We start from the raw sequence: 23,458 nt of genomic DNA, 5'->3' as shown, positions 1-23,458 counted from the left end.
GATCTCACTGTCTCACCTGTGTGACTGTGGTGCTGTCTGCTGAATGGCAGCATAAACTCAGTATCCACAGCCGTGATGGATCCACCACACGTTGGTTGTGTGCAGTAGTCACCCTTTGTCTCCTAAAATAACCCCCATTCACTTTAAAGCATATGCACTCAGACGTATTTTTTCTGCCTATGCTTATTTAAATAAGCAAATAATTTTAACTCCTTAAAAAAGCATAATTTGCATGCTCTTCTTTTTCAGAATATGATTGTCTTAAATATAATACGTCTTAAAATGTTTGTACAAAATATATAGATTGACTTTGCTATTAAGACAATGTCTACTTTTGTTTTGGAGCAGTTTAAAAAACTGCTTTATAAAATACTGAATAAAAAGCATTTGAGAGAGTGAGGACACAACTGATTTTGCTTAAGTGTGCAAAGTAAGAAGTATTGCTTCCTTCAGAAGCTTCTCTCCTGTTGGGAGGCTGAGGACTGATTACATGGAGGATATGCCAGTTGGAAAATAGTGCTGATTGCACTTGCGTGGAAAATGAGTTATTTCAGCTGTTGTTCATTGCAGAAACTCTAACATGATTGGTTGTTCTGATGTGCTTTTCTGATCAGAAAATAACATTGCATTTTTTTTTTCAGTTTAGGTACACTTTTTTTCATCAACATTTAGTTATAAGGTTGTGTTCTGTGTAAATGAACATACCTAAATTTACATGGATTCATAGTGATATTTCTAATAAACCCATGCATGTTATTTTTAATTTTTTAACAGTTACTGTCTGAGACCCAGTATTTTTGAGTTCCAAAGCCTCAGTAAGGGGAAGCTCTCCTGACAGACTGACCTTGCAAAGGTGGCAAGTAAAACTCACAGTGGACTCCCAAGTGGCAGCAAAATTAATTTCAGAGGAGGGCAGTTTTCACACTGAGGCATGGAGAGTCCACAGATTGTACTGAATAGTTTCCTCACTCTTTTTAGGATCTTGTGGCCCCTGGAGTGCACAGAAATGGAGATCCCATAGCTCCTCTAGGCACTGAACACATCCTGGCTCATCAGGGTATCAGCAATTGTCTTAACTAGGGCTTTCCAGGTTTGTGGTGTTGCTTGGTTACATAATTCCCACAACTCTCAAATGAAGAAAGTAAAGCAAATATTAAAAAAAAAAATCCACCTGGTTTCTATTTATGGGCTAGGCTACTGTACAGATCCAAACAAAACAGAACTGTAAATCCTCTACAGCTTCTTTAATGGTCATTTTTTTCCCTCGAGTATTCCTCAAGTATTGGCTACTCCCAAAGGCTTTCAGTTTTAAATATGTTTTATACTGAACGACTTCTAGGATTCAGCACAAACTCATCAAGTTCCGAAGCTGGAATCTTGACAAATTATGGCTTGTGTCATCAGCCAGTCTTGGTAACTCCAGCTGGGCCACCTTTTCAGGTAGGCTTTATGCGCATCCTTAGGGCAGGGGAGAGTGGGCAAATCTTAGCGTGGAATATGTTAGGGAGCATTTTCTTTAGTAATGATGATAATGAGCTATCATAACCATTTGGCTAAGGATATGTCATTTTTTAAAATATTTCTAAATGTAGCTTCAGAAGCCCTCACCTGCCCTGAAGGGGAATAATTCTGGCGTGTGGGCTCATGTGTTTCAGGGAGAATTCTCATCTTAATTTCAATTAGCTGATCTTGACGAGGTACACAGACACTCTGGGAACTTGATTGTAGCATATATATCTGAGTAGCTATTCTGTTGCCTATCCTTGCTCCACCAAAGAGTTCTGCAGGATGAAAGCTATCCTTTTTTATCACTTCCAGGCTGAGACAAATAACAGCTCTTAAGACGGTCACTCTATTGCTGTGTAACAAATGAACTTTTCATGAAGTTAACTCCCAAAATAACGTATTTTTGGGAAATTGTGGATGAGTTTCATAGTGAAGAAACTATCTCCATCTGTCAGAAGTATGGTATGTGTATGAAGCAGACAGCAATTCTTGTAGGAAGTAGTACTTGTAAGTATTGCCCTATATTCATTTTCTGAGAACTTGTGCTTCAGTGGGGTCCACTACTCAGTCCTCTAACCATTTTGGGCTTCCAGTGGGGTCCAGTTCTTCTAACAGTGGAGAGATTTCTCATCTGGTGAGATACTAGATGTTCGGTGGTGTGATGTTGAATTTCCAGTGTCATCTAGCTCATCTGTGTGTGTGTTACTGATCTGTTGTGGCTCCAGCACTGTCAGGAGGAATTGGTTTAGGCCCGTAATGCTTTGAGTAAATCGTTGACTGGTGTTACAGAGGAGGAGTAAGAGACTGAAATAATGAGAGGTTACTGGTAGGAGAATAAAGGTGCTTACAGACAGTTGAACATGAATCCTGTCATTTACCGAACTGTGATATCATTGTCTGACTGAACAGAAATCTGGTATAGGATGAGAGCTGGTCTGGTCCTGAAGCTTTTATTTGCTTGTTTCCCAATCCTAATGCCAAGAGATTGTTTTGCTATACAGTCTCTGGCAAATACCAGATGAGGATGGTTTTAGACAGAAAGCTTTGTGCTGCTTTACAATCATATACATCTTCTGTTGCAGTAAGAAGTGCACATTGTAAATGTAGATATGGATCATCCTCTGAAGGCTGGATCCTGCTGAGTGTGCTTTGCACTGCTTGCCCTGGCTAGGGTTTGAAACGGAGGTGCGCAAAATGGAGCATCTGGGGTTAAAGGCAGGCCGAGTTCAGCTTTGGAAGTTGTTGTTGCTAATTGATACTGACAGGATCTTACCACTGTGTTGAAGTGTAGCAGGGACAGATAAGGAGAAACCCTGATTTACTTTGACTACATCAGAACTTGCTATCTGTGTTGGGCGTAAGGCTGAGAGTAGATGTCTTAAGGTCTGACTGTCAAAGGAAGTGAGGTTTACTTTCCATGTGCTAAACAGCTGCATTGGCATTTAGGGAAATGTGACTCACTAGATAGGCCAAAATCAAAACCCAGAGAAGGACCAAAAAAACCCAAGTGCCATAATCATCAACAAAATTTCAATTTTTGTGGACCAGCAGACTGTAAATAGCTTTTGCAGTCATTCATATCAACATTCAGAAGATCCCCTGCCTTGTGCTGACTTTCTTTTCACCTCGATGTTCCATCAGTGGCCTTGCCAAAGAAATATCCTGAAATGAAAACTAGCTGTCTATAGTCCAATGTTTCCTTGTGTTATCAGCATTCATCCCAGATCAATATGCCTCTGATTCCACTAGAAACTTAGCTTTAATATTTTTTTTAAAATAAGCAAAAAGCAACCCAAAACAGAAGCCAAACAAACTATTATTAACAGACTCTGACAACTTCCAGTTAATTGCAGTGCTAGTCTAGTCACTATGTACAATATGGGATGTATTTTGCACAGGTGTGCCAATCCTGTTTGTATAGGATATTTACTTAGGAATGGAGGGATTGCAGGTTATGTTTGCTGTTAGGGTCTAGAAGACTCATGGGTTTACAGTGGAATTAGAAGAGTGCAGTGTTAGAGTTCTTGAGCTCCTCTGTGTGATGGGTGTGTTGTGAAATCTTAGGTTAAGGCTGTGGTCAGGGTTAGGTATCAGAAGGGGTCAAAGGCCTTGTTTTACTCTTCTGAAGGGTAAAGATTCCTGTAGGATGAGGACTCCAATCTAGAGTGTTTATATAGCTCATGTTATGCTTTGATTCTGCTCTTTAGGTTCATTAAGGGCCATGTCACAATGAATAGCTGTTCGATCTAGATTTAAACTTTGTGTCTGGTTCTTCTATTGTCACATATCACATTAATTACTAGGATTAGGGAACTGTTGAAAAAGTCACAGCTCAAGATGGAGAGGGATTAAAATGCTTGGTTTATTTGTACGTTCTGCAGGGCTGTAGCACTGTAATGAGCTGGTGTTTGGGCTCAGGTTGGTTTTGGTGCAGTTGTTTGTCACTGAGCTCTGGTGGATGTGTGGTTTGGTGATGTGCTATCTGAAGCTCTGCTTTTTCCCTCTTCATACTCTGCAGTGGAGGACAATGTTTTTAAGGTTCTGTGAGGGGGTGTCATGTCATCTGCACGCACATGGCCTTCATCAGCCATGGATCTGCGACAGGAGAATATGGACCACTGGTTTTCAGTCCATATTCTAAGGCCTGCAGTGACAACATCCCTACTTCTTTCAGGGTCTTTTTGTTGTTTGAGAAGAAAAATCACTTAAAGAATTGACCTTTCATTATAATTGGAAATTACCTTGAACATTTGCACCTTAAGCAACAGTATTTTCTGTGATGTTAACTAAGTGAAATAAGTTTCCTTTTAACTGTTGTACCTTTACTCTTGATTTCCTTTCTTCGCCCTTGAGTCATTTTTTCCTGTGTAGTGTTTGATAACATGTCATGGACCATTGAGTAAAGAGAAAGTGGTGATTTAGGAAGGTGATCAAATTGTGGAAAGATGTCCTGTAGAATTAATTAATTTTTTTCAAGGTAATACATCTCATTTGGTCAAATTTGATAGGTGTGGTATTGCTTGGAAAGAACAAATCTTTACTGCACCCAGTAAAATGGGGTGGGTTTATAATATTATATATAGTGTACACTTGGCTATCTGCTTTGTTACTTTATGGTGATGCCAAACAAGAACTTTGGACTTCAATTTTTTGCTTACATTCCTTTGTCTCTTATAACAGTTTTTAAGAATAGCTCTCAAGGGGCAATAACTATAATTCTAGCTTGAGTAATTTCATACCAGTGACTGTATTTCTTGACCACATCAATAAATGGGATTCTGACATTATCAGTCACTTTCTTCTTCAAATCTTGTGAAGTTTCAAAAGACAAAAATCGTCAAAAGAACTCATTGAGCAGGAGGAAAAAATAGTTTTTTAAGTTATAAATCTCTTCCCATTTGACTTTTTCAGGTTTTAGTTTTCCAGTGAAGTTGGAGAGGATTCTCCTCCATAGCCTGGGTTGAAAAAGATCAAAACTGGGGTTTAGCAGGTGGTGTGATGCAGGTAAAAAGAAGAATCACTAGGGTGCCTCTGTGCATCAATGTCCATGATCTGATCTGCTGTGTTTAAATCATAAAAATCATTCCTGTAGACTACAGGCAGTGCTGGAAGGAGGTAGATGTCTGTATATTGGTGTAAGAAGTTCAGTAGCTATTAGGAATGTTGCTGTCTTCTCTGTTTTGATTCAAGTGCTCACTGGACAAAAGGGATGAGTTCTCAGCCCTTCCTTGTGTCCCTTTGAGGGGAAAAAAGCCAAATCTTGCCCCAAAGAAAAAACTCCTGGTAGGGCCATCACACAGACCTCCTCCCAGTGCTTGGTTGGGGTATTCTACCCAAAGGCAAGGAACTGGGAACGCTTCCCTCACCAGCTTTCCAGCCCCTCTATTCATCTCATGGATCTGTGCTTGTTGTGTAGATTCCAACAGCCAGAAATGCTCTTTAACACTGACATGTGTGAGTACTTGTATTTCTTCATCGAAGCATCACATTTTCAATTGCTCCATTCATTCTTTTGATTTTGAACATAACTGTGACTCAGCAAGCCATGTAGAAATGTGTGTTTAGATTGTAATGGACTTTGGGACATAAGCTGTGAGTCTTTGTTGTGGGAGCCTTTGCCAGGTGAAGTGCTTCAGGGAACATCTGGCTGTATTGGATGTAGAAGCAATTAAGAGCTTTCTGCCTCGCTTTAAACTAAAACCTGACAGGACTTTTACAGTCTAAAAATCATTTTGGCTTCAGCGAAATATGTAGTTTCAATCAGGATAAAATGAATTAAACATGACAGCAGTCACACACTTCAAGTCTGTACATAGAGTGAGTATTTTGTAGTACAGAAGGAAAAATTTGTCTGTAAAGACAATCCAGTCATAGCGGCTTAGCAGAGGCTGATTTCAGCAGTCAGGATGTTCAGAAACGTTGCAATATTCTTTTAGGATTAGCTGGGGGACTGCTAAACAGATCTTATTCCAAAGCAAACAAGGACCAATGTGCAACTCACTTAATAGCTGCCAAAGAGGAATAATTTCTGTCTGGCATGCATGGTAAGCTGTAGACCATGACTGCCTTGCCTTCACTGCGCAGGAGAATGCAAAACTTAACTACTTCCCTGCAATAATGAAATTGGGAGATCAGTTTCCATTCATCCATGTATGGATGTAAACAGGCATTCAGTTCTCCATGTGCTTGTGTGTCTTTAACTTTGGGAACAATTCCTCTGAAATTTATATGCAAATCAGCAAAGGCCTTGTGTTTTGAGCAGAGTGCTGGTGTCACTCTTTGGGTTTCCCTTTCTTTCATCTGAGTTAGTATTCTTGAGATGAAAATGTTGTTTCTGGAGAATGACCACAGTGAAACTGCACTAGTGCTGCTCAGAGAGGTTTGATTAGGAACTGCTGCATTACTGTAACTTGTACCTATGGCTCTCTTGAATTAATGATAAAATAGTTTTCATTGCATAAGTTCATCTTTCTGCACATTCCATGTGCTGGCTAGTTTAAGCTTAAAATATGTGCTTTAAAAATGGGTTTGTTTCAGGGGAGAATTGTATGTGTGGTCAGGAATGGGACTGACAGCGAGGTTTAGGTGATTGCCTAAGCTTTCATGGCAGTGAAGATAGGCCCTTGGAAAAGATAAGCCCTGTAGAACAGGTAAGGGCACCCCACGTGTTGACCACAGCAGTAAAGGAATGTTTTTTTCACAAAAGTCTCCTGTGAGAAGCAAATCAAGAAAAAATTAAGTACTTGTTTGTTTTTGGTTTTTTTTTTAACTTCCAACTATTTTTTCAGGAGATACAGTCTATTGGAGAAGATAGAAAAATTGGAACAGAAACTGGAGTCATTTGCAGTGGTAAGATACTTTTTATCTCTCTTTGCTGATCATTCAGATAGGAAGGTTCTTTACTTACAGGTCCATCAGTGCAGGATCAAGAAGCCAGGAACTTCGGGGGCTGCTTTCACCAGAGCAGTGCAGTCTATTTGAACATCTTGAAAGCTGAATCATATGGAAATCGTAGGTGGTTTGGGTTGGAAGGGACCTTAAAGATTGTTTTGTTCCAAGTCTCCTGCCGTGACCAGGGACACCTTACACTAGACCAGGTTGCTGAGAGCCCCATCCAGCCTGGCCCTGAACACTCCCAGGGATGGGGCAGTTTTGTCTCGAGTCCATCATTCACCATTCCATATAAATTTCTCTCCTTTGTCTTCTTTCTGTATGTCACTTAGTTGACCAGCTTATGCTATATGCTCCTAGTGCTTCTCCTCACCATCTCCTCATCTTTTGTAATTGTTGAATCGCTGTGAAGATGTAGCATGGTTTGCACCTGAAAGTTCTGCTGAACTGGTATTCTGAAGTCATATCACACTAAGTATAGTCCAAAGCAATGCTCAGAGGGTAGGGGAAAGAGCGGCCTTGTAGTAATTAAAAAAAAAGAAAAATAGATACAATATAGACTACAAAACTGAGAAATGGGGTCTCTGCAATTGCCTAATTTTAGAGGTGGTCTAAACCCTAGGGTTTTTTTTCACTTGTTTTAAAGAAAATATTTGTTGGAACACACCAAATAAATCCTTTTGCCATTCTGTCCAAAGGAGGCAGTTTCTCCATGTCCAGCATGTTAAAAATCATAAGCTAAGTCTGTTCCAAGCCTGAATCTAACAAATGGGCTAATGACCTCATCGTTCCATGTAATTCTAATGGAGAGGACCATTTTTTCAAATGTCTGTAAGGTTCTCCAGCTTCTTTGCAGCTTAGGACACCTGGAATGTGTCCTCTATAAGTGGCTTTCTGAGAAATCATCGCTGAATCATTTAATTCCTCAATTTTAAATCTGTAAAATGAGATAACAATACTCCTGCATTTAAGCAAGGGTGTCAGAATGATAAATATGATTATGTATTAAAGTTTATGAAATGCTCAGGCATTTTAATAAATAGGTTGAAAAAGAACTCATTTCATTTGCACATTATTCACTTCATGCACTCTGTTTCTTTGGTGGAGGCAGTTACGCTGTTTCTTACGGATTTCCTTTTTGCTTCAGACTTTTTGCACAGAATTGCCACATGGCATATTTTCAAAGCTTTTGGTAGTGGAAAGCTCACAGGGAGTGGCTGAACAGAATCAATCTGGTAGTTAATAATTTAGCACGCTGAACTCGGTAGTGGTGAGCTGTGTGACTTCCTCAAAGGAAAGAAGAAAAAGATACGTGCCCAAAGTGCTTCTTAGGCATCTGCTGATTGCAAGTGTGGCCAAGTACGTGATGAAATATTGCTTGTCTGGCTCTGAGCTCTGTATAGTACAAGCAGAGTGACTCATGGGGTCAGTTACTGACCAGAAGTTGAGCTGTCAGAAACAGATGGGCTGCCTAGAGAGCGAGAGATCTTGGAAGCATCTCCACCCTTGCCAACGGTGTTACACAGCACATGGATTTCTCAGAAGCAGTGATTTCTGTGAAAGATGCTGGTATTTCAGCTGCACTTTGGTCTTCCACACCAGAATGATGCCTTGTGGCCCTGAGAATAAGGAACCTTGCTGGCTTGTTAGTGAAGCTCCGTGTTTGTGAATCCTGTACTTAGAGGGGCAGTAGTAGGGAGATCAGTAAAGTTCTTAAACTTGCAAAGGGATTGTTTTTCAGCTCTGAGAAGCCTTCAGGTTGCTACAAAAAGATGGCTGTGTGTAGGTGTTCTTTCTTCAAATGAGGCCAAAATTTTTAATCAACTCTGAAAATCTTTTCTTGTAGTCCCCTCCACTTCTTAACCCCTCAGCAGAATGAGAATAACAAATGCTTCCTCAGACTGTAGGGTTGGGATGAGGATTATACTCAGCTCACATATTTGGAGATAAAGTGCCCTACAAGTATCTCAAGAAATAGGTTTTTGTAGACACTGAATACTGAGGCAAGTTCTAGATCAGAATCTGAGAAGAGAGTACACCAATGTGGGATTTCAGTTTGACTTGCTGTGGTAGGTTCACGCTGACCAGCAGCCCGGCACCCACACAGCTCCTACCTCACTCCCTGCAGCAGCTCTCCACAGGGGGATGGAGGAGAAAACAGGGAAAACAAAAGACAGCTGAGTTGAGTTAAAAAATAATTTAATAGGTGAAGAAAAGGTGGGCTCAGGGGATGAAAGACAAGCAGAGCAAGGGAGATGGCACACCAGGTGTGGCAGATTGATACCCAGCCAGTCTCCAAACAACAGCCAAAGAACTTCCTTGAAAACAAAAAAAAACCCTTTTCTTCCTTTATCCCAGTTTTTACTTCTGAGCTTGAGGATAGATCACATGAAATATCCCTCTGGTCACTCTGAGCGCCGGCCGTGTCTGGTGCCAGCCTCTTGCCCATGCTCAGCCTGGCTCTGGGGCTGTAGCTGGAAGCAGAGGTGGCCTTGACACTGTGCGAGCGCAGCTCAGCCGCAGCCAAAACACCGCTGTGTTGTCAGTGCTGTTACAGCCACAGAGCCAAAACACAGCGCCATGTGGCTGCTGTGAGGAAAGTTAACTCCACCCCAGTCAGGCCCACCGCAACCCCAAATCATACCGCTTTTTAAGCTTACTTTTTAATGTAATACTGTAAAAAGGAATTAATACAAGAGCAAAATCCTATTGTAAGGTCTTAAGAACAGAGCATTCTTGATTAAAAATGTTTTCTTGTACGTGCACATGTGAAATTTTCATTATAGTGATGCACACTTCTGAAACGGTTCAAAAAGACTCTTAAAAACTTGCTGAAGTTCATTTTTTCGCTGAAAAGTGTCTCAAAAATTTGTTTCAGGGAATTCAGTAGCACTTAAATGCTTGTCTGAACAGGGTCTGCATATTCAAGCTGACTGTGTCTTGCAAGAACAATTCTGAAGAAATTTTACCCAGTGTGAACATCAGACCCATGTCAGAAATGGGTAATTCTCTAATTGCCTATAGGTGCATCTTGTTACTGTCTATCTAAGTACGTCATTTTGTGCCTTAAAATAATCAACTCTGTGAGTCTTATATATCATGAGACTGGACAGATAAAATGCTTTCAGAATTGAAACATTAAGAATTAGGTTTATGGGGTTATCCTAAGAAATGGAAAAACTAAAAAAATATTTGAAGTAGGAATGAAATCTTAGTTCACTTCTGAACAAAAATCAGTAAATGGCTCTGTTCTTCCCTGCAACACCTTACTTTTGGTTATGTATGCTGCTGTCAATGAAAAATAACTGGCAGCTGTGTGATGCAAAGAGTTCAGGTAATTCAGATTAGAGCTCGCTGATTACTTTGATCAGTATCGAAGTGTGAAACTGAAAGCAAGTTGAGCTTTTTAGAATTTTAGAGAAAATAATCAAGATTAAAGGAGACTCCTGAGTTCTTGAATTGATTCTTTGTTTTTAGGATATTTTGCCTTCTCTGTTATTGGTGACCCTTCTTTATTCCGCTTGTTAATATGAAGGGAGATAAGATTTGTTCCTGGTAGTGAGAAGCATTACAAAGCATACACAAATGTTGTAGCAGTGTGACTGGTCTAAATGTAAAAGTTCCAGGCAACCACCTCCAAACCTCTTACTGGATCAGTCAATGCAATCATTCCAGGAGAGAGATGACATTATGGGATTTGGTTGATCATGCAGTAAGCACAGTGAAACTGAGACTTCTCTGTGTTCATGAAAAGTTCTATGCAATTTCTCATGCCTTTTTAACATTGGAGCACTGACTTGAATGAAACTCTCCGTGTATGGTGGGGAAGAGTGAACATATTCATAAAAGGCAGCCCACAGTGAAGGCCAAACAGAATTGCCCCCATCCGGTATGTTTTAAAATGGTTCAGCTGTAAAGGTTCATGATTGGAGCAGGTAGTTTTTCTTTGCCAGTGATAACTTGCATTTTTTGTTCACTCTAATACAGCAGGTTGGAAGAATTACGGAAATCTTTGGTTTTGGCAGCAAAGGAACAAATGTTCTCTGAGGCCACTAGGATGGAGTGTGTGTTCTGCTAGAAGGGACGATCAAGGCAGAAGTTTGTGCCTTGTCCAAAAGCAGGGTGTGTGTGGGGATAAAGGAGTGAAAGAGTTCTTGTATTTTTCCTCCAACTGCACGGTTCAAGCAGTTAAAAAAGAGCCAAAGCATTCCCTGTTTGCTGTGCTCTGATTGTGAGCAAGGTAGCTAGACTGTCTGGTCTCAGTTAATGAGCAGAGCCCCTGGAAAAATAGTGATAGATAAAGTTCAGGTCTTGGAAAAAAACTCTACCTGTGTCAGTATTATTGGGAAGTAAATTGCATGTTTAAGGAAGCCAGTGGAGCTGAATCTCATCCCGTGTAAATTGATTCTTATACATGAGTCTTTTTTTTTTCCTCCATTATTGGAGAGTCCAAATATTGAGCAACTATAAATCCAGTTCTCTTCAGCCAAACTCCTTGGTTCTGTGGATGCCAGTGACAGAGCTCTGTTAACCATAGACTCCAGTCACAGCTCATGTCTGCTGCCTGGAGAGCCAGCCCTGCTTGTTTTGCTGTGTGGCTAAATTGGAGATGTGAATCTGTGGCAACTCTGACTGTGCTTTTGTCTGCAGTATGAAATCTGTATGAGTGACTGCCAGAACTGCTCATTATGAATGAAGATGGTAACTTAGTGCATGGCTTCATAAAAATACAGTCAAACACTTTGTGAAGGACTAGCTGTTGAGGAGTCACCTCTGCCTTTACTTGGTGAGGCTCTAGAATAGTGAAGGAAAGGCGTGACTGACACAGCGCTTCACTTGATAATAAATGCTGTGGTCAGCTCTTCTGTGTTTGCACAAGCCACAGTAGCTTCCTGCTTTGTTAAGCTGAACTTTGCTTATCCCAAGTTTTGCTGTGATTTGGGCTTTTTGGGAAAGGATAACTGGGTAACAGGGAATTCAATTAGTTTTTGAGGAACTCTTGGTTAGTCGGTGTTGGAGAAATGTTTTGGTTATGCTGAAGTAGCTTCACTGAGCCCCAACAGAACCCATTTGATTGGGAAATTCCTAGCTAGCTCAGTTTATTATCTGGCAGTTCTTACTGCTGACGGGATGGTTAGAGCAAGTTGGGATACTGGGAGTTTGACTTGCTGAGACTTTGGCTTGCTCAGTGTGGTAACTGTTAACCAGCACTGGGCAGTAGTGCCTACATGCAGTATATAAGAGCTTGTCACTGCTGTTGTAATGTTGCCAATTAACAGCAGTGAGAAGAGAGACTTAGCACTTAAAGCAATTTTGAGATTCCCGTACCAAAACATGCTTTTTTGTGTGCTTGTGGTGGATTGACCCTGGCTGGACACCAGATGCTCACCGAAGCCTCTCTGTCCCTTCTCTCCTCAGCTGAGTAGTAGAGAGAAAACATAACAAAAGACTCGTGGGTCAAGAGGACAGGGACAGATTACTCAGCCATTACCATCACAGGCAAAACAGAGTAGACTTGGATAAATTAGCTTAATTTATTACCACTCAATAAGATAATGAGAAAACTCTCCTAAATTTAAAAACACCTTCCCCCCAGCCCTCCCTTCTTCTCAGGCTTTTCTCCCAAGTTCTCTAACTCCTCTCCAGAAGCAGTGCTGGTGGATGGGGAATGCAGGTCGTGGTCAGTTCATTACACAGTGCATCTGCCAATCCTTCCTTCCGAGGGGAAGGACTCCCCACACTCTTCCCCTGCTCCAGCGTGGGGTCCCTGCCATGGAACACAGCTCTCTGTGAAGTTCTCCAGCATGGGGCCTTCCCACGAGCTACAGTTCTTCACAGACTGCACCAGTGTGGATCCCTGTATGGCACCAGCAGGGGTCCCTTCCCATGGAGTGCAGTCCTTCAGGCACAGCCTGCTCCAGCAGGAGCCCCCCACGGCATCACAAATCCTACCAGCAAACTTGCTCTAGCATGGGCTCCTCTTTCCAAGGGTCCACAGGTCACTGCCAGGAGCTTTTTCCAGTGAGGGTTTTCTCAGGGATACAGCCTCCTTCAGGCATCCACTTGCACCAGTGTGGTGTCCTCCACGGGCTGCAGGTGGATCTCTGCATCCCTGTGGACTCGCATGGGCTGCAGGGGCACAGCTGCCTCACCATGGGCTGCACCACAGGCTGCAGGGGAACCTCAGCTCCAGTGCCTGGAGCACCTCCTGCCCCTCTTACTCTACTGACCTTGGTGTCTGCAGAGCTGTTCCTTTCATATATTCTTGCTGTATCCTCTCTCCACCCACAAGTGCTGCTGCACAGCTTTTTCTACCCCACCCTTCTTAACCCCAGAGGCACTTCCAAGGGTTGCTGATGGGATCAACCTTGGCCAGTGGCAGGCGTGTCTTGAAGCTGAGTGGCATTGACTATCAGACACGAGGGAAACTTCTGGCAGTGTCTCACAGAAGCCGTGCTTGTAGCCCCTCCACTATCAAAACATTGTCACACAAACCCAATACAGTGTCTGAAACCTGCTGGTACCCGTGTTTGCCCAAGAAAATGGGTTTGGCATCCTTTAGAACACAGAGTTTCAGCTGGTAAGGCCTGCGGTGGTAACTAGCAACCTAGGTAAATACAAGTTAGAGCTTAATTTGATGCTTTTGAAACACTGAATTCTGTGAGGCAAATAGTATGTTACCTTATCCTCCAAAGCTGTGTTCAGTATCCATCTTCAGAAATTCTGGGCGGATGCAAAGTAGAGGTTTGTCCACAGAATTTATCATTTCATGGATTCTGGCATGCCAAAGATAGATCACTTCCAGTGAATGGGCACAAACAGATGAGCTGAAAGATGCTTTAGAATGTGTATCTGTGCTGTAGAGTGTAACTATGCTTACCTGTCTTTGAGGAAAGTACCTTAATATAAGACATACTTTTATTTCCTTGAAAGTGTTCCTCAACAAATAAACAAAGATCTTCTTTTCATTCTGTTGATAAAATTATTCCATTTACTGTCCATATGTCCTAGCTAGTCAAAAGCTTTATCTTTGGATTGTCTTTGCCAAGTTAAGAAACTTGTAATTTTAAAAAAAAAAAAAAAACAAACAACAAAACCCCAAAAACTTAATATACCTGTCTAAACAGAGGCCTCCATTCATGCATGTCAGCAACACTTCATATGCTACTGACCTTCAGAAGCAGAAGAGTTTTTTAAGATTGTCTCCTGACTATTGGGGAGGGTATGGAAGGTGAGACTGGTCAAGGTGCTTCTGCATATTTTTGGCAGGATGCAGTCTGCATTTATTGACTGTACTTCTACAGTTAATGATGTAGCTGGGTAGTGTGAGTTTCAGTTGAAAAAAATAATGGGTTTCTTTTGGGTTTTACCTATAAAAAGTGCAGTTCAAAGTCCAGTAAATGCTCTAATAGCTGCTTGTTCATGTGTAATAGCAATTAGGTTGAAGGACTGCATGAACAATAAGTAATTATAAGTTAACTTATTTATGTGCTTTTGTTGTTTCCAGGAATACCTTTTGTTAACATCAGAAAATCAGTGTTTACCTTGGCAGTAGGAAGGTGGGGGAGGAGAGGAAGACTAGCATTTGTTGTGAATCTGAGGATATCAAAATGTCTGTGGTGGTGACAGTGTAGTTAGTGTCTGACTCTACAGGTGCAGTTAATATGGGAATACTGGGGCCTGTGTCTGTTCATTGTGGATATACATCAGGTCATTCTCCTAGAGAAACTTGTAAACATTTGTTAGAGCTTTTATGTGCGTATGTTTTGTGTGTGTACATACATATTTAATATATATAATTTAAATACTGTTCAGGGAAAAATTTGCATCTTCTTCAAAGGAGCTATATGAGGTGACTTGGTTATAGAAAATGAAAGACTGCATTTGATTTCAGTGTTTGGTTTTGGAAGGTTCAGACTGCTTTGGCACATTCAAATCAGGTATTTACCTTTAAGCATATACATAACCTCACTGATTCATTAAGTATGCTTACCTATACTTTGAATATATGTTACTTACCTGTGGTCTCACCACACTAAGGCTTCTTCAGGTCTGTCTTGCCTCCAGTTGAGCATCTGGCTTTATCAGTTCTCATCAGAAGCCCTTTATTCAGGCAGCACTTTCAGAGCTCTGGTAAAGTGCTTCCTTTCCCAAAACTCACTGTAAATTTGCCAACTCATCATGACTGTGGTGCTTCCTTGTGTGCTTGGTCAGGGCAGCTCTGATGACTTCTTCTTCTCTGTCTGCAGCTGGGGGGGCTCCTGTGGGACCAGCAAGCAGCTGGTTCAAGTCCATGTAGCTCTTCGAATTCAAAGGATTGTATTTGCTGAGAGTCAGCCTTACACATCTAACAACAGTAAACTGGTTCTCCAGAGATGACTGAGCAAGAAGGAAAGGTGATGTGGACTTTGAATACTTAATAGAAAGAAGGCTGATATCAGAATAGCTCCAGGACCATCTTTGAACCTGAGGTTTATTCCAAGCTTGAGAATTTACTGAACTGTACCAGACTGCTGGTAGAAGTTTGATTCCTCATGATAATTTCTGGTAGGAGTTTGATTCCTCATGATAATTTATTTCTTGATGTCCAAAACAAATGTGATTTGAACACTTCCTGACATTCACTTTTGTACTTCTGCTCTTACTGTTTAGAGAAGCCGCTGTGATTGAGGCAAGTAATGCTCCCACTTTACTCAGTTCCCTGTTAGCATTCCCATGCCGTGCTCTTGTAGCAGTCCACGTTTGGGCAACTGCGGAAGCAAATGAACCGACGCTGTCTCTTGGCATCCTGCTCTGAGCTGAAATCAGAGCCAGCATAAATGGCTTAATAGCTCGAGTCCCTGGCAAGAGCAACTTGGAAGATAATACCTCCTTTGTAAAAACTGAAAGTTAACCTTTTTTGTTGTTTTGCAGGAAGGTCATGCAGATGTAGAATTTGAGAAGATTGTTTTTTGCTATTTCAGTGGTCTTTATCAGCATGCTTAGGAAGATATTTTGAGGCGCTTGAGGAAGAGCAAGAGGCTAATGTTTATTTTGGCAAGTCTTACTGTGGAAAGTGAGTTTTCTCAGTCTGAATTTTTTTTTTCTAGAACCCCTATCCCTCCCTCCTGCCTATCAGAGAGAACCATTTTACTGATCATGTAGCTGAATTCATCTATTGTCAATTGGGCTCAGCTCTACTAGTATGATATACATAGTAAAACCAGAAATTCAGATTATGCTGAATCACAGTGATGCTCTGCAGATGTTCCTCTAGGATGCCAGCCAGCAGAACACAGGGTCTAGGCTTCCAGCAACATTCTCCTGCAGACTGGGGAGGATATAGAGCCCCTGGGTGCAGTCCCTGAAGTGAGGAGCATTAGAAGCCAGCAAGTGGATACTTTATCCTGAGCAGCCCCTGGGCGGTTGTGGTAGTTTTGCAGTGGTGCTGAGTTTCCTACCTTTGGAGCTCTGCAGTGGGGATATGCATTTGCTGGCTCTTAGCTGGTTCTAGGAGGCTAATAGATGTGTTTGAGGGAAACAAGAAAACTCTTTAGAGAAATCCTCTTCTTTTAAGAATGGCCTAGGGGTTAAAGTACTCTTCTAGTGTAGCAGCAGGCAGATTTGGAACAGGCACTAGATCTTCAGTCTCTGTAGGCTGGAGACATTCCCTTGTTACTGGGCTGCTGGGATGAGTTTTTTCTGTCTCTTCTATTTGAGCTGTTTCATGTTCTTTATATAAACATTTATAGAACAGGACTCCTCGTTTTTTCCAAAGTTCCAAAGATTTTAATGAGTTGATAATTTCTTACTATAAAATGAAAATATTTTTCTCTCTTGTCTTGAGTGAGCACCAGCTCGTACAGTGACACCAGTCTCAGGGGAAACCACACTGAGACCAGAGTTGACCAGCTTTGCTCTGATAGGACAGACCCAGCATTCAAAGGCTGTACAGGAAGAGGGTTTGCTAGCAGCCTCACTTGTAGCCAAGGGTGAGTTGTTGTCTGTGGGCCAGTGATAGAAAATACAGCCAGAATCTTTTGGGATGTCCGTATCAAAAGATATGGTTATATCACTGAATACTTGTAAACTGCTTGGCTGAAATATTAATGGAGTCTGGGGAAGGTGCCAGTCAGTAGCTTTCTTTTGACCCTCTCTTAATGTGGCCTTGGTAAGGGCTAGAGCGTTCCTCTGCTGGGTTCTCATACAGTGGAGCTGCAACACCAAGTGCAGGGAGGACCTGAGGATCCCTCACACACCACATCTCTGGAGCCCGCATAAGCAGTGCTCTGGCTTCTCTCACACACTGGAACTGGGAGAGGGAAGGAGGCAAATCAGCTGACAAGAGAGGAGAAGCACAGGTTCTCCTTGGGTTACATGGACAGCACCATCTCTGCTTAGAAAGGGGAGGGCATGAACAAGGTCAAAGAGCAATGGGTTTTATCAGAATGAGGTACAGGATTTATTGGTGCCTGACCATTTTGTTGCAATACTGACTGGACGTGGCAGTGTCTGTGGTACCTGCTTAGAGCCATTCCTGCCCTTGGCAGAAATCTGAGGAGGATAGAAGACGGTAGGGTACTGATCCAGGTACTAAGGACTGACCTTCCTCACATATCCCACTCTCACCTTTGTCCCTTTTTTCTTTCCAGCAGATCTGTGGTCTCTCAGATATGGACTTTATGGTGTTAAATAGCATAACTGAGTTCCTGATGCACCACTGCACGTTTTCCAAACCTTTACCCCTTAGTGCCCATTTCCAAGCGAGCAGCCTGCAAGGCTGTAGATCTGAGACATCTGCTTCTTCCTCAAGGCTGTGTAGTCAGGAATTCAGAAATCCTCAGGAGGAGGTGATAAACAATGGGGGAGTATAAGCCTTCTTTCTCTAGGAATCCAGAGCTACATGTGGAATCAGTGAGACGTTTTATTTCCTGCATCCTGTTCCCAGATCTGCAGCCAGTGGGTTTCAGGCAGTGTGATGACCAGTAGAGAGTCTGGCTGCAATAGCTGAGCAGGAGGGAGAATGCAACAGCTGCATTCTGTGCTTGAGACAAGCGTGACCAGGGACTCTGCCAATGGGGAATGGTCTGGAATGTGTGTGCACTCCCATACATATGTTTATGAAGGCATTTAAAAGAAAGGATTTTGAAGGCCTCAGATGTCATGAAACTTACCTGGGGTGCTTAAGTAGTCTGAAGTGGCTAATCTCAAACTTCCAGAAGCCAGGAAATACCAAATGATGGTGTGGATAGAAAATTTCTACGTGCAGGCATTAGAAAGATACAGACCGGTACTGGAAAACACCAGCTGTGTATCAATAGCATTTTATGTTGGTTTTACTAGGTGTGTTCATTCCTAGTGACAAAAGGCTAAAAGGACAGCTGTGGGGACACTTGTTGATATGGCCTGGGTGCTCCTGACTCTGGTTATGTTTATACATCAAATTATTGTGTTTATCTTTAGATACAAGACTACGGCAAATAGAACATCATAGCCATTGCTAATGTCAAGATACTGAAGACAAATGTCTGAATTTTGGTATTTCTTGTAGTTACACAATCAGTGGCATACAGATGCTTGCCCATTTGACCTAATTAATTTTTTCTTCTATTTAAATAAAATCTGAGTGAAAACCAAAATAATTCCTTTCTGAAATGCTTGAATTTTGGAATCTCACTCTCGGAGTTTTTTCAGTCTTTCTGGTGCCACAATATTAGCTTAAAACTGCGTCAGAAAAATTGTGTTCATGTCAGGCTTCATGTGCTGTTCCCTAATAGCATTTCTTTATAACGAGAAACCAAGTCAAATGTGAAATGGAGGCCATGTGTCTCTGATTCTGCTGATTTTGCTTTTACCTGAGGCATGTGGACGGCTGCAGGCAAGGCAGTGTAATATAATATATATGGATGGATAAGAATCCCATTTGAAAATGAGATGTAATTCTGTAGAGAAGGTAGAAATAGAGAAGATGAAAGCATGGTGCTGGCTGCTACAATCTCATTAGCTACTGTCATGGTTTAATCCCAGCCAGCAACTAAGCACCACACAGCTGCTCATTCACTGCCTCCCCATGGGAGTGAGGTTTGAGTGGCAGAGCTTTGTATGCTGAGCCTGACATCATATGATATGGAATATCCCTTTGCTCAGCTGTCCCAGCTCTGTCCCCTCCAATTCCTTGTGCCCCTCAGCCTCCGTGCTGCTGGGGTGGGGTGAGAGGCAGAAACGGTCTCAGTGCTGTGTAAGAAATGCTGGCAATAACTACAACATCCCTGTGTTATAGCTACTGTGAAGAAAATTAACTCAATCCCAGCCAAAACCAGCGCAGGTACTTAGCTTTTTTTCTTTTTTTCTTTTTTTCTTTTTTTTTTTTTTTTCTTTTTTTTTGAAGTTCCTCTAAAATTGTGGTTCCTTTGTTCTGCCCATACCTGTCTAGCTTTTTGGAGCAGGGGGATTTTGACTGAACTATTTGGACATGAGAAAACAATCTGTAATTAAAAATAGAAAATCATTAAAATTCGTATTCTGGTGTTGTTCTACTTAGTGAAAAAAATTGAGTGACAAAATTGTAATCTCTAGTTTCTCTTTTATTAATAGACAAAGCTCACTCAGTGACTGGGATTAGAGAAGCATTGGCAAGGGTCAAGTCAGTTAGACCTGGAATTCTTGGTTTGCAGGGGTAGTATTTCCTTATAAAAGGAAACAGTTGCAGTGGGCAGATGAGGAACTATGACATTTTTTGGAGCGTAGGAAAGCATTCATCCATAAGCCTACAGATGGGAAATCCTCCTAACAGCAGATTATTATGTGCTGTTTAATGGGGAATTTTCTGATCCCCCTTGCCAACGTTGCAATTTCAGATGTCAGAAGTGGTGGAGCAGGTGTCACACACGGTCTCCGCTCTGATAGACTTTACTGTGACCGAGTATTTTCACAAATTGTATCTTTCTGGCAACCCTTATGCTTTCATAAACTACTTTTCCTCTCTGTAGATTTGCAAGGAGATTTTTTTTTTGGTGGTGTTGTTAGGAGTGGGGAGCATCTGACAGTTCTGAAGTGCGAAATTTAAATGTGCCAGGTTTTGCAGCAGTGTCAAGACGCGGAGTTGTTGTTGTGCTTCTTTGATGCTTGAGATGCAGGCAATCCCCCCCGTCCGTAATGTTGTATAGAATGCAGTGTTTGGCAGCTTTACCCGGGGGCCTGGCTGGCTGGGAGGTGTCTGTGGCCCAAACACCTCTGATGCTGGTACCAGTGGGAAGGTGGGGGGCATTCTTTGGAAGCTTAACGCAGTGGGATTTCACTGCTGCTTGGAGACAGAAAGGAAACTTCTGTAAAGGCTGGGCAAGCAGCCACGTTCTCTAAGCTGTGACAGGTGAGCTCTGACATATTTTTCTGCAGTGGTTAAAGGCCGTTCCTGTAACTGCCTGCCTGCTGGACGTTGCTGCTTACAGTTAAGGTCAGCAGGACAGAGATGTGCCAGCACCGTAGATGCCCTGGTTCACGTTCATGGTAGCTTAAACCTGCATAGACTAATATGAATTGTTTCATTTGGTAGAGGGGGAGAAGTAAAACTGCCAAAAGTAGTCCAGTCTTGTCGGCAGCATTCTCTTGAATGCTGTTGAAATGCTTCATTTTACAAGGCAAGTGAAAGGTGCCATTTGGATGTGTGTAATAGCTTTAGAAAAAACACCCTGTTAGTATTGGAGGTCAGGATGTAATGAGAAACTGAGAGAGATCTGCTCCAGGTAGTGCATTTGGAAATTCATATCAGAGATTAATGACCCATTTATATAAGGGATTTTATAGTTGTTTGGGGGTTTTTTCATTAATTTCTTTTTCTTGGAAGTCTTGGCATGATTCGCAGTGACATTTCAGGAGCAGAAATGCAAGCAGGAGATGGTGGAAAAAGACAAAGCACATAAGCTGAGTTTCAAGCTGAGAATCTCTCAGATACAATATGTTTTGTGTGTTTTAAATTTAGTACTTGTATTAACTATATGTTGGCCAGTACAGAAAATCTTCTGTCAGGGATCTTTCTCCAAACGTTCTTTTGTGGTCAAACATGCTGTGGGTGGCATGTAAATTCCTGTTCTCCACTGGCCTTAGGCACCTTTAGGGCACAGCTGAGGGTCCTGTTTTGATGTTCCACAACCTGCAGAGGAAGAAGCTTTGCTGAAGAACTCAGGATGAGAATGTAGCGGCTCAAATGTAGATCCAAGCTTGGAGATAAAGCTTGTAAACTTCAGTGGGACTATTTTGTTCATAAAATTATGGATGTGCTGTAGTCTTTTGCAACAGGATTAGAAACTAAGTAATTGTTAAATATTGAGATTAAAATAACGCTAGAGAAAAAACACTAGTTAAGTCATTAAATCGGCTGGTGCTGCAATGAGGAAATTAAATTTGTTATTTATTAAGTATAGCCATAATGGATGATGCTTTTAAAAATTAGTGCAGCATTGACATTTTTTTTTTAATGTATCATCTGTATTTTATGTAACAAGCGGTGCTGGACTGAGTTATATAAATGAGCAAGTGTTTTATGTATGTTATTTCAATTATCTGTCCTTGGAGAAGGTGAATGAAAAATAGCTCAAAGTCAGTTTAAGCATCTTCATTTTGACAGTTGTAATATGCATATTAATGAAGTGTGTGAAGTGTAGAGAAATGGGTCTGTTTGTAAAAGCTGGTGTCCTCTTAGTTCTTTATCTTAAAAGGAAAAGAAGAAAGAAGCAGAGGGTATGTTTCATGTAGCATGCCAGGCCTTTTTGTAAGCTAGCTGAATCAGCACCACATTTACTGGTGGAAGGCTATAATCATAGTAACACCTGCAGTGTACAGCAGAGAAGAGACACATCAGATTTCTGGCAAGGTGTTGAATGAAGTTTTTTTGTCTGGTTTTAAATCAAGTCAGAGCGTTGCTATAAAGAGTAGAATTGGTTAAGTAGTAGGGTTTAATCAGCAAAATTAATTTCAATTTCAAGAATTATTTAGCTACTATCTTTGAAGAAACCTTAGTTGAGAGGCGTGAGGCTTTCACAGAGTATCGTTATTTGGGTTAATTTGTTTCAAATAAAATGGAAGTTTTAAAATGTACAATTTTGGTAAAAAATTGATACATTAAAAAAAGGGGGGGAGGATTTAAAGTGACAAAGATCTTTTCCCATTTCTTACTGGGGTTTGTAGGATGATGAAACTTTTAAGGCCAGAAGAGTTTAGCTCTCTTAGTGAGCTTGTTTCTGTGTTGTGTGTTTGTTTCTTCAGGAACAGATTTTATTTTTTTTTTGTTAATGTTGTTACGAGGTGCTGGATTGGATTAAGTGTATTTGAATCAGTATGCAAGAGTGCATTGATCAGTTGTCTCTAACATTACAGAATCTGCTCAGTACTAGATACAAGAGCAAACCAGGCAAATTCCTTAACTCTTCCTTACCCTACAGGTGTCTCTTAAACAGAGAGTAGGACCCATCCAGCATGGTTTTGATGTCGCCAGGTAGAAGCCATGCTTTTGTGAGAGGCAGCAAGGGAGATGAAGACTCAGTAACTTTAGAGCTGACTTTTCCAGTCTGCATGGGAAAATCGATTACCTATATCTCATGTTCTTTGCCCCTTTGGCATGAGAAATAGCTGACAGTGAAAGACAAGAAGTACATCAAAAAAGTTGTCTAGGGACTACAGGCTACAAGCGTTTCTCAATGCCTTTCTTTTGTCATTGGAACCCACTAAATATTGGAAATGGCACTGCCCTGAACTTGCCTCCTGTGTGATCTTCCTTCCTGCTCTGTCCAGATGTTTTTAATTCTGCTTCTAGCCTTTGGGTGGGCTTGACAAAGAAACTAATTTGAGCTCGTTAATTCTTGATGTAGGGAGGGGCAGGAAGGGCAACCTTCTGCTCTGAGATACCAGCAGGCAGTAAGGCCTTCAGAGTGACACACTGGCTCAGGTGCCAAGAAGGCTTATCAAACAAGCTAAGCACTTCAGCCACTGACTTAATACAGGTAAAAGGTATTTGAGTTCCAATAGAACATCTGTTCATGCTATAGTAAAAGAGAGGTGGCACGAGCAGCCTTATTCATTTCCAGCATGTCTTTTTAATAGCTGGCAATGGAAATGGTTACTTTTGCCTTTTGGCTCTTCATCAGACCAAAACTCAAATTAACTTCTTTTTCTTTTTCCTATTATCTCTTCCCCATATGCTTCCTCAACTCTCATCTCTTTAGTTAGAAAATGGGTGCATACAGAAATTAATTATAAGATTTCAATGTAGTCAGTGAACACTGTAGGAGAAGTGCTTAATTTCAGGAGTCTGAGCTCTACTAAACTTCTGTGTTTCAAAGGAGAAGTTAAGGGAGGATTGTTTAAGGGCATTAAAAGAGATTTAGAAGAATTTTTGGAACACGTATCAGTCAACATAGCAAATGCTCAGATGGGGAAAAGGAGGTGTTCCAACTTAAAAACTTAGAATGAATTTAAGGGTTCATTCTCATATATCTTTACCTATACCTTTCTATCAGTGTATAGTAGAGTTAAAGAGAGTGACCGAACCAAACCTGCATTAGTCTTTGCTGCAATTCTTTGTGTGTGG

The 23,458-nt window shown here is 41.4% G+C and overlaps 1 protein-coding gene across 4 annotated transcripts in view; it reads left to right on the top strand.

Annotated features, from left to right (window-relative positions):
• Positions 1-23,458, top strand: part of SPATS2L (spermatogenesis associated serine rich 2 like) — a 147,064-nt gene that overhangs the window by 74,764 nt on the left and 48,842 nt on the right. For 3 of the 4 annotated variants that reach the window (XM_040069701.2, XM_040069703.2, XM_040069700.2), the window contains one exon: positions 6,795-6,855. The exons of the other annotated variant lie outside the window; for it this stretch is intronic. The gene's annotated coding sequence lies outside the window, so the exon portion shown is untranslated. The remainder of the gene's footprint in view (positions 1-6,794; positions 6,856-23,458) is intronic. 4 annotated transcript variants of the gene reach the window in all.

This window comes from Hirundo rustica, chromosome 7, assembly GCF_015227805.2.
Source record: "Hirundo rustica isolate bHirRus1 chromosome 7, bHirRus1.pri.v3, whole genome shotgun sequence".
NCBI lineage: Eukaryota > Metazoa > Chordata > Aves > Passeriformes > Hirundinidae > Hirundo > Hirundo rustica.
The sequence above is the reverse complement of the archived record's forward strand: the minus strand, read 5'-3'. Positions and strand labels throughout refer to the sequence as shown.